Here is an 11,808-nt window from a genome sequence, read left to right as displayed (position 1 = left end):
TTTAGCCTCTGTAGAGTCCTTCGGTGTCTTGGTACTTGGTGTCTTAGTGCCAGAGGGTGCTTGAGATGTCTGCTCTTGACTAGTACCTTCTCATGTTGTAGATTTGTGACCTTCAGTGCCTTGATTTGTATCCTAAGGTGTTTCGGTTGAGACAGGTTGCTTGATCGGTGGATAAGGCTAAACTTGTTCCAAGACTAATTCACTAGATACAGGTTTTGCATATGCAGTGCCTTCTATCATTTCCTAGTCCGGGGCCTCTGAATCCATGACGTCTTCATCTATTTGAATGGTGTCAGCAGGGTCTTGTTCAGTAGCATCAGGACCTTGCTCGGTGACATCAAGATCATACTCAGTGACATCAACGATTTCAATTGTAGCTTGCTCACCAACATCCTTGATTTTAAATATTTCCTGCCACTTTGCTTTTGTCTCATTTTCTACGTCAATATATAGCCCATTCATCAGTTTTAAGGCTCTATGTTTGACAAGAAACTTTGAATTGTAGGTTGTCAGATGTTCCTTTATTTCAGCTACTGACATATCAGGAAAGAGATGGACTAGACTTCTTTCTCTGATTTGTTTCTCTGAGTCCATTGTATAATTCCACCTATTATCAATATGCAAATATAGTTCATTTGGAAGTGACTTAGCTAGTTCCAATGGAGCTAACCGGAACTTTAGAAGTGTGCAGATGACAACTTCTTCAATTTGTCTCTTTTCATCATTGTTCCTGGTTTCATACTTAACATATCTAAATCCTCCAAATCCTCCATATTTTTTCAGATTAGCACAGAAGTTTTCAACACTATGTACATTTACCTTCTTGCTCTTGACAATCTAGAATTTGCTTGCATCCTCTGATTCAGTATCACTAGACTCTTTTGCCAAAATGAGTCTCTGAGTAGATTTCTTGTATGTCTTTGTTACCTTGGGAATAGTAACACTCTTTGTCTTCTTACTCGGCAAAGCTACAGATGCTCTAGTGTTAGGTCGCTTTACTGGAGGTGGAGTCGGTGAGACTTTTGATGTGTCCTATTTCTTTCTCTTTAACACTTTACCCTTAGGCAATTCAGTGCTTAGTGTTATAGTTACCTCTTGGGCTTCAGATTCCTCTTCGGTAATGGCAATGGTGCCTTTGACAAGTGTAGAGGAAGAGTCTTCTCCGAATTTCTCAAACAATGCCTTAATCATTTTTGTTGCCTTTCTTGTAGCTTTGAGTACTACAATATTCATCTTTACCTTTTCCTTTACTTCCTCATAGGTACCATACCTTAGCTCAGTAGCATGTCTTGGCAATGTAAGAAATGCATCAATTTGTTGTTTTGTGATGTCAAAATCAATCTCGTAACCCATTGGTGACAAAGATTGAGTCCTCGGTTCCATAGCATTCACATAACAGTAATCGGTGTCAACTTCAAAACATATATCATTTTTGTATTTCTCTACTAGCTGTGGTGGTATCCTATATCTGTTATGCATTTTCTCTTGAAATTTACTGAAGTAATCATCCTTGATATCATTGAAATTATTTCCTAACTTCTTAATGAAGTCATTAATCTGATGGGTGATTGGTCAGTGTAGCTCCCAAACAACTTTACCGATTGATGGAAAGAATTTTTCAAATTAGAAAAACATGCATACCAGTAGTGATCCAAACTTTAGAGTATTAGTCGAGTTGTTCTTCTTTGGCTTCCTGATGGTGTTTAGATTTTCAAATAGGTTCTTCAGCAATACCTTGCATAGGTCAATTTTCATTCCCTTTTTCACAATTTTGTATGCCAAGTCTACTGCTGCACAGGGAACACTGTTTTCCCTTGCCGATTGGAAGAAACAGTAACCCATTACTCTAATGGCAAATTTTAGTTCTTCATCAGTGACATTATTCAGTTTCAATCCTCTGCAACCAGATTCCACTCCAGTTAAACTGATCAATTCCTTCTGTGATATCATCTTCTGGACTCGGGCATGATCATAGATAGGGTAACTGATAATCAGATGAATGATTTCCTTGGTAATCTTAAATGGTTGTTCTTCTAGCCACATGAAATCATCATGAACTCTGCTCAGAACAAACTTGACCCACTGGGGTTTGAACACACAAGGATAGGTTAGGACTTCAGTTAATCCCTTGACTTTGATGTGCTCATACTTGTTGTTCAATATACCATCGGTACATAGCTCATCATAGGTGTCTCTAATTTCAACATGACCGAGTTCTTCAACATGACATTTGGTGAAGAATCTAACATCTTCGACTAGTAATACTTTATCTGGGATGAGTGAAAAGGCAGTTTTGTCATCTGATTCAGAAGCGGCTTTGGGAGTCAAAGAGTATTTTAGTGAGGGCTTCTCTACATTCTTGACAACTATGGGATCTTGGATCTTGGGCGCCATTTGAAGATTTCAGATAAAAAAACTAACAAAGAGTCCTTAGGGTTTCAAGATTTCAAACGATAGACGCTTTATGCTTAGCAGATAATGGCAACTAGATACGCTTGGTAAACTAGCTTAACAATGTGTTTATATTTGATGTAAATACCTTGAATTTTCTTTGTAGGAGGTTTGATCGCCTTGAATCGCTTGCTCTGCTTTCTTGAAAACTTGGTAAGTGTAAATGACCATGAAAATGCTTTTAAGTACACAAAATACCTTATCAGGCTCCGTGCGGGTTAGGTCAAAAACATTAAATGCACTCGGTTCCTCTTTAACCGATTTACTCTCCTTTTTTTGTTTTAACCGAGTAACCAAACTTCCTTCATTTACCGACTTGACAGAATTCCTATTAAGTGCTTCAAAAGACTTTGATAGAATTTCAAACTTACTAATACATCTTAACTATGCAGATTTTGAATTTAGTACATAATATAATAGGAACTGTTAAGATTTTAACCTTCAGAGAATGCAGTCCCTTCATACCTTTACCGATTAATTTGGAATAGGAGCACCTAACTCAGTAGGTAAGGTGCTTTCTTCATTTGACACAATTTCCTTCTTTTTCCAAATCATCTTTAATTTTTCTTTTATTTCCTTAGTGTCTTTTCTAGGTTGATCTCTGCAATATCCAGCTAAGTGTCCCACTTTGTGACAATGAAAACATGCCATACCAGGATTTCTCCATGATCTTCGATTGTACATCCCAAACCTTATAAAATAGTTAGCACTAATATGTCCATATCTTCCACAATATTCACACCATATCCTTGTATTGTAATCCCATGGTACTGCAGAATACTGTCGGTAAGGATCTGTGTGATTTCGGTAACCTCTAGCATTTGCTTGGTGTGCATACCAAATATAGTACTTTTGCTTAAACCAACACTTCTCGGTACTATGTCCATATCTATTGTAGTTTTTACAAAACCCTTTGAATTTTGCCTTCTGATAATTGTTAACAGACTTTGTCCTACATTGATTAGATGTGTGACCATATTTATTGCAATTGTAACAATAACCATTGGACTTAGTGGCATTCGGTTGCTTACCTTTTCTGATTTGGCATATGTTGGTAGTGTGACCTTGATTTCCATAGTAGTTGCAAATAGGCTTCTTTATTTTGATGTTATTCTTGTTTCCAACTTGCTTTGATGATTCTCCTCTCTCGGTAGTATGAATTCCCTTCTCGGTAGAGTCTTTTCCTTTGTAACCGAGTCTTGCATCTTTGTTGGGTCTTCTTGCATTCAATTTCTCATCCAACATCTTTGATGCTTCATAACTCTTCTTTAGTGTTTCTTTGGATTTCTTCACTATTTCAAGTTCATCGGTTAACTTTGATACTTTAAGTTTCAATGCTTGATTCTCATCATTCTTCAGAATTGCTTCATGATGTGCATAGCCTAGTTGATCTGATAGGTTTTGTTGAATTTCAGTCAACCTTGTGATTTCATCATTCTTATCAGATACTAAGACTTCAAGTTGTTGCTTCTCTCTTTCTAGATCTCTTACTGTAGACACCTAAAAATGGTCAACGCTTGCGGAGTCATACTTTAACATTTGCGCATTGCCTCATTTTAGGTTTTTGCATTGCATTAACATTTCTCCTATGATTCGTACTTGGTCTTTATCATTTGCGAGCATCGAGTCATTCTTCTACATTCTTCATTCATCTTACTCTCGAATTTGGTCTTGTCGACAACAATCTCTAGTCATGATTTTAATCGATCTTATCTTATTGCATCAATGTGCATGCTCATTTGTCATTATTTTGGACATCGTCAATCCTAATTAGGGTTTTGTCCTCCTGTCAATCTTGCGATCGATTTGTCATCGATTGTTGTCCTCTTATCAATCTTGTCCTCTGGCGATCGATTTATCATGAATTCTTATCATTTTCAATCTTGTCGTTTAATGATCGATTTGTCATCGGTCGTTGTCATGTTCGATCTTGTCATTTTGTGATCGATTTGTCATCAATCGTGGTCATTTTCAATATTGTCATTTTGCAATCTATTTTGTCATCAATCATCATTCTTTTCAATTATGTCAATTTGGATCAATTAGTCATTGTTCCTCGTCAATTGGTGCATTTATCAATCAAATCATTTATCACACTGGTCGTTTATCAATTGAAAACCATGATTGAATCTATATCAACTATCCTTTGTCAATATTTAATTCATCTTCTAGGATTTCGTGATTTAATCATTTAACTTGGTTTGTCATTTCCTCCTTTAGGATTAATAAATTATTTATTTATCCTAAGTCTTCTTGTCACAATTAAATGTTCATTTAATTGGCTAATTATTCCTCTTTGTGAATTAATTAATAAATGATAAATTATTAATTAATTTACCTAATTTCTAATTTCCATCAATTTCTTAATTCCTAAATTCTTAATTCTCTAATTTCCTAATTTTCTAATTCCTAATTTCAATTTCCTCCTATTTCTCTCCTAAATTCATGGAAATGACATAGAAATTTGTCATAATTTGTCATAATTGACAATCAATCAATTTTTGACATAGAAGTTTTTTCATAATTTGTCATAATTATCAATCAACAAATTTTGCATAGAAAGTGCATAATTTGTCATAATTTGTCATAATTGACATAATTGATTTGCAATTTCCATTTGAATTGAATCATGCTAATTTGATCCATCTCTCTAATTTGTCTATAAATTGGATGAATTTCTTCAATCAAACCCCTTGATTCTTGACCACTAATCAGATTATCGAATTTCTAATCAATCACGCTTCGAGTACTTTTGAGAAATTTTCTTACCTACTTGCTTTCAATCATGTATGTGCACTTGTAGGTGAGATCCACAACCAAACTATTTGAAGAGGAAAGAAGAACAATGGAGCCGCATGAAGGAAGTATTCAGATCTACATATGGTTTGCATAGTATTTACTTTTGAATGTTTTGTCTTTATGTCTTTATTGAGTGTGTTTAGGATAGATCATTACATTTAAGCTTTCGTGATTGGATATGATTAGTTTTTATATTGTTTGTGATGATTTCCTATTTCCTAAGCTACACTTACTTTATCCTCAGTTGTTGTCAATGCATCTAGATTTTTAGTCATCTATGTGCTAAATGTTCATGTTCTCTTTTCATTGCTTTTAGTTGATTAGCCAGTGCTTTGTTCTTTTCTTTCAATACTCCAATCATTTCTTCAGTCTCTTCCGATATACTATTCTTATATGATGTCTCAATTTGTTCCACTAACTCTTGAGAGTCCTGCAAATCATCAGATAATCTTCTTCTCACTTTTAGAGATTTTTGCATTTGCCTTTGCATGTTTGCAATCACTTGATTAGCATGATCCAGCTCTTCTTGCAGATACACAATCCTCCGAGATTGTTTATAGCCTTCCATTGATAAGATCTTTCTCTTTAGGTAGTTAAACCCTTTTCCAAGATTCAAGCTTTGATACCAATTGTTAGGCCCAATATGGAAAGCTAATGTACTTGCTTATAGCATACCTTGGTAGCCCATATAGTAACTCGGTAAACCCTTATGTTTACTCTGTTCTTCGACTGTTCTCTAAAAACCTTATTGGTGACCTCTGTGTCTCTGTAATAGTCTTCTTACACTCATGCACACACCTTTAACTCTTAACTCATGCTATATAAATAGATCTCTTATGACGGTGATCCAATTCATTGCTTCGATCTTACAAACATGATTTATTGAATGAATAACCATGCAAAATATTTCATTGGTTAGATAACCTCAAAATCATACACAATCTTTAAGTGCAATTTCCAATGTGATAACGGTTAGATGTGCCTTGATCTTGTAACATGTTTTCATGTGCATGTCCAGGTTCAATGAATCTGGTAACACATTTCACTTGGTGTAAATCAACTCGATGTGTCATCTTTGCTGCTCAATAAACATGTAAAGATACTCAGTAGACAGCTCAGTGTATACTGCGTTCTGTGACTGCTTTCTTCAGTAATCGACTAGACTGTACATACCAACTGAATATTTCGGTAATAGATAACCGACTAGAGTATATAGTATAAATTTGACATAAAACTAATGGCAATCTGATAAGTAGTAACAATTTTCTTGTCATATTTATCTACAATGCTCTATGGTAACCTTTCTCTAGCCTTCATCTTAGTTTGGAAGTTTTTTAAGTAGTCTGCTATAATTTTATCACTGTTAGATCCCATGTCAGTAATAGCTTCCATGATTTGTTTGCCTACCGGGATGTCATATCCAAAGTCCTTATGACTAATATTGGGTATCTCTTTGGTGAAGTAAAGCATCAAACACACAAGTAGGTTGCCAAAATGGAATGTCCCCTTATTGTCACCCTTAAATCTTTTTCAGGTTATCCATTAGATCATCCTTAATCCGTTCATAGATATCAATCCTAGCATTGTTCTTAACCATCTCATATGCACTATGAATACATAAGCTAGAAACAAAGTTTAATCTATTCGCATGAGTCACTCTATAACCAAATACCATGCTCACATATTTCACATTTGCATTAGTGATATCATTAACCTAAGAGATTTGTTGTCAAATGTATCTCCGGTTAGGTCCATAACACCCTTGTTTGGTATCTTCTTCTTCTTGTCGGGCCTAGTACTAGTTGAGGGTAAACCAATAACTTCTTTGATTGCTTCCTTTGAGATTTTAAAAATAGAGTCTAGCCACATAAACTCTCCATGAACTCTACTCAATACAAGATGAACTACCTCCTTCAAAAATTCAAGTATGTTCAGAATTTCAACAAATCCTAAGTGTCCTACAATATTTTGCTATGGTTTAATCAGACCTTGTTCATCAGTGATAACATCCTTGTATATGTTCTTCAAATCATCTGACCCTAAATTTTCTATGTTGCAATGAATGTAAATCCTTGGGTCTTCGACAAAAGAAGCTCCCTTCAAAATTTTAGAGAAGTATCCGATGGAATCATCTCACTTTTTGATCTTGGGAATGATTTTAAATACAAGTCTATGGCACTTAATGTTCTCTACCACAGTAGGGTTTACAATAAACTCAGGTACAGAAGATGAAGATGCCATTTCAAAAGATAAATACCTCTTACTTGAAATGTTTGAATGCCTGAAAAACACCTTGTTGCTTCGCCTTAGGATGCCTTTTCTCTCTCTTTTCTCTCTTTGAATTCTTGGATGCTTGGTGGTTTGAAATGAGGGTTTTCTGGTGTTTTATAACCAAAAAGTTCTTCAAAAATAGCATTAAATACTTGTCGGTTAAGTGAAATCTTAAAACATCTGTCAGTAAAGAAGATATATAACTTCTTACCATCAACCGAGGGTAGAATGCATGATTGTCAACTTTCTGCCATACCCCCTAAGGATTATTTCTTAGTTAGATGAAGAATCTCCTATCGATTCATCAACTATCTGATCTCTCTTCTTAATCCATTATTTTGATAATTCTTGCTTTATTTCAATTACTTTTTCTTTTCCTTTCTCATTATATCCTTGATTGTTTGTTGGTATAGTCTTGCTTCTACAAAATTTTGCGATATGCCCAATCTTGTTACATGCATAACAAGTTACATTATTCCTCTGAATAGCTTTTCCATATCCTTGACCGATTTGTGTTCTGCATTGATTAGATATATGTCCAAATCTACCACAAACATAGCATTTCACATTCATTCTACAATTTTTTGAGTTATGACCAACTTTATTGCATTTGGAACATTGACCGTGGGTAAATTTGTATTCTAATTATTTCTAAATCTGCACTGATTTTCTCTATGACCAAATTTGTTGCAATTGAAACATTTCCCATTAAATTTATAAGCATTAGGTTGTCTTACCGGTCTACTGTGATCTTGATTATTTGCAATCCCAAAACTTTCTCCATGTTCAAATCCAAGTCCAATTGTATCTCCATCAGGTTTTTGTCTTTTTAGCATGTCATCAAGTCTTTCTGAACTTTTCTTGAATTTGTCTGTGTTCATTTGCAATGATTAACTCATTTTCTAGAATGCCACTTTGTCTCCTAAGCTCCTCTTTATCATGTTGCATGTGAATCAGATCTATCTTTAGCATGTCATTTTCATGACAAAGTCTTAGATTTTCATTACCTCCATCATTAAGTCTCCTAGTCAAGTCTTCTTTATTCTTCTTCCTATCTTCAATATCCTTACATAGCCTCATGGTTAAATCTGGCATTTCAATCCTCATATTATTGTTCTCTTGCCTCAGCTTCTCTGCAATATCATTGTTGGCATTCTACACTCTAGTGAGAAATGATGGTGTTGTCATTGATGGCAACCTATCAGAAACCTACAGGCAGCCACCTGGCATTCATCTGGTAAATCATTGGCAGACACTGGCACCGGTAGACACTTCACCAGTAGTGAGAACAATGTATATCGGCACCCCAGTCGACAGGATTTTGTGTATTGTATTTAATTGTAAATATCTTTTGTAAAGCCGACATGGCATATTGTAATACGACTCATATATGTATGAGATCTTGTAAATCATTTTGATATAGGATGGACACATGGATAATGTAGAAGTGATGAGTGAATATTAAGGCAGATTTTGTATAAGGTTTATGGTTATAGTATGAGCTTAAACCGGTACTGAACCTGGCATAGCAAATGCTGAATTGTAGCAGTACATTATATTGGATTCTCATAATCCATTTTGTAAGTCAGTGATACTTCCTTTTGTATTTGATTAGTGAGCTCTAGGCAGTTGGCCTTCCTGCATTTATAGGCACCAAATTGTAAGTAATATCCATTCATTGGCCAGTGAGTGAATATTTTGGGTCACAAATCATGATAAGTTGAGACTTTGTCATGTTTTTATCATCAAAACTCTTAGGTTTTTGACATCTTTTGGTTTGCATAATAGTAGTGAAGTATTGTAAATTGACTATATGTATTCCATGTGTTAAACCTGAACTTATGAAATCATGTTTGAACTTTGTCGGTCTATTCCTATAGCCATGGCATTTATTCCTATAGCCAAGTGATTTGTTCATGTTGCTATGCAAATTAACGAATGTATTAATCAAATAAAATACATATGCATGTCATTGTATGTTGTTTTTGTTGTAGTGCAGATAATAAATGATGTCACAGTAGATATTCTCCTTTCTCGCCTGAAGAAGGAAGAATCACGTAAGAAATAATTGGAGATCAAATTGAAGAGGAGTCGAGCGAGCGCAAGGTACGGCATGAGTAGAGCAGCTAGGTAGCACTACAGAAGTTTAACTCTAGTGGGTATTGAATTCGCAAAATATCGCTACGACATGCAAAGACTGTGGTTCGGTCTAGATCCACATTTCCTGCAGCCAAGCTCCAGTTATCTTCTTCATCAGTCAATCATCCACCTCTTCTTCTGGGCATGATTTGAGTTGTCCATTGTAGTTGATCTTTTCTTTTTAATAAGATCTTCCTTTTTTCTTAGAGAAGAGACAAAATAGAAAGGAATAGAGCAGAGAATTTTGAAAAGCATTCTAGAGTTTTTCTTTTAAAACATGTAAACATTTTGATGAAGCAATGAATAAAAGATATGTTGTTCTGATCTGCTAAAAGTATTTTTCTGGAAGCTTGATATCACTCATCCAAGGGGGCCCACTTGGTGAGTGATCCTATGTTTATGCTCATTGAAATTAGTTCTTCTTTAGTTGCAATAGAAGTTCATGCCTTGACTATTCCTGCAACCGCTAGAAATAGATCCACTAATTGTTCCTATAGCCAAGCCAAAATAGAGTGATTTCTGTTATTTATATTAGATCATTCCAGCATTGTTTTTATAAGTTTTCCTATAGCCTTCTATAATTTCTATTCTAGCCTTTCCTTTCCGCATAATGTTAGTTATTGCATCAATGCAAAACAGCCATTGAAGGAGCTTAGTGCATATATAGTATAGACCCATTTCAAGTTTTACATCCCTGGGTCGATAACTAAATGAACACTAGCCATGAAAATAGTAACTTTACCAGATGAATGTCCAAACTTCAGGTCGACATTTCAATTAGAGTTATTATTATTATAGTTGGAGTAGACATTATTGGCGCCATTGCCGAGGATGGTGTCAAACTAAGAACCTTTCATGGTTATTATTGTTTCTAGTTAATTGTTTTTGAGATTCTTTATTGTTTGAAAATTTCATGAATTTGTATGCATAGAAGAAGAAGAGACCCGAGAGGTAGATTTCTGCCCACTCATCCTAATCATGCAGAAGATAATTTCCCAAATATAAATCCTTTTGTTGAACTTTACCAAGCCCCACAAAATTTGAATCACCCTGAATCTAAATTTCCAGAAGGTAGTCTTCAGTTCCTTTTTGGTCTTCAAGAAGAAGAATTTCCTATAGTAACAACCCCCACAAGTCTAATGCAAGGGAACCCTCCTCCTGGTGAGAATAATCCACCACCACCACCAGGTCCTATGTTTGAGTTTCCCATCTTTGATCAGCATGATAATGCTAATCTCAAGAACATTCTAGCATCTTCACTCCTTAAATTCTATGGATTAGTGATAAAGGATCCAGACACATTTCTGTTTGAGTTTGATGTTCTCTATAGGAGTTTTGACTATACTACAGATGCCCATAGACTCAAAAAATTTCCTGCCACTTTGAAGGAGTCATCCTTGAGATGGTTTATGAGCTTGGGTAGTAGCACAATCAATACATGGGATGAGATGAAACGGTTGTTTCTTGCAAAATACAAAGATTATTGTAGAGGTATTGATTTTCATGGGGATGATATCTTTAGAATGACACAAACTAAAGATGAGAGTCTTGAAGATTACTTGGAAAGGTTTCTATTTAGTGTCAAAATGTCCAAGCATAGAACTCTCAATGAAGATTCCCTCAAATTGATATTTTTGAGGGGAATCCATGATGAATGCACTAATTCCTTGGATCTTATGGGAGGAGGTGACATTACACAATCCACTTGGGCTGAAATAGGATAAATTTGCAAGAAGTATTCCAGATCTACTTCTAAGAAGAATAGGAGATTTAAACCAGGGGCACCATTATCAGCATCGAAACTGGAGTTTCTAGAATGGAACTTAGTCATATGTTAAAGGATTTTAAGGAAGACATTATAAACAATATGGCTACCTAGTTGGATACAGTGGCAGCTAAGAAGAAGCATGAGGAAGCTAATGCATTCCTTGCAGAATTATGTCCTCATTGTAAACAGCGAAAAAAATATTGCAGATGTAAGATGGTTGCAAATGTGGAGGTACCTGACTTCAAGCCAACTCAAGGTGAGGATGAGCAAGTCTTCTATGTTTCTCAAAGAAGACCAAATTTTCAAAGACAAGGTATGCCACTCGATCCACTTTCTTTTTTTGGTTATAGTGAAAATTCTTATGCACCAAATAACCAATG

The sequence above is a fragment of the Cryptomeria japonica genome, chromosome 5, assembly GCF_030272615.1.
Source record: "Cryptomeria japonica chromosome 5, Sugi_1.0, whole genome shotgun sequence".
Lineage (NCBI taxonomy): Eukaryota > Viridiplantae > Streptophyta > Pinopsida > Cupressales > Cupressaceae > Cryptomeria > Cryptomeria japonica.
Note: the sequence above shows the minus strand (reverse complement) of the source record.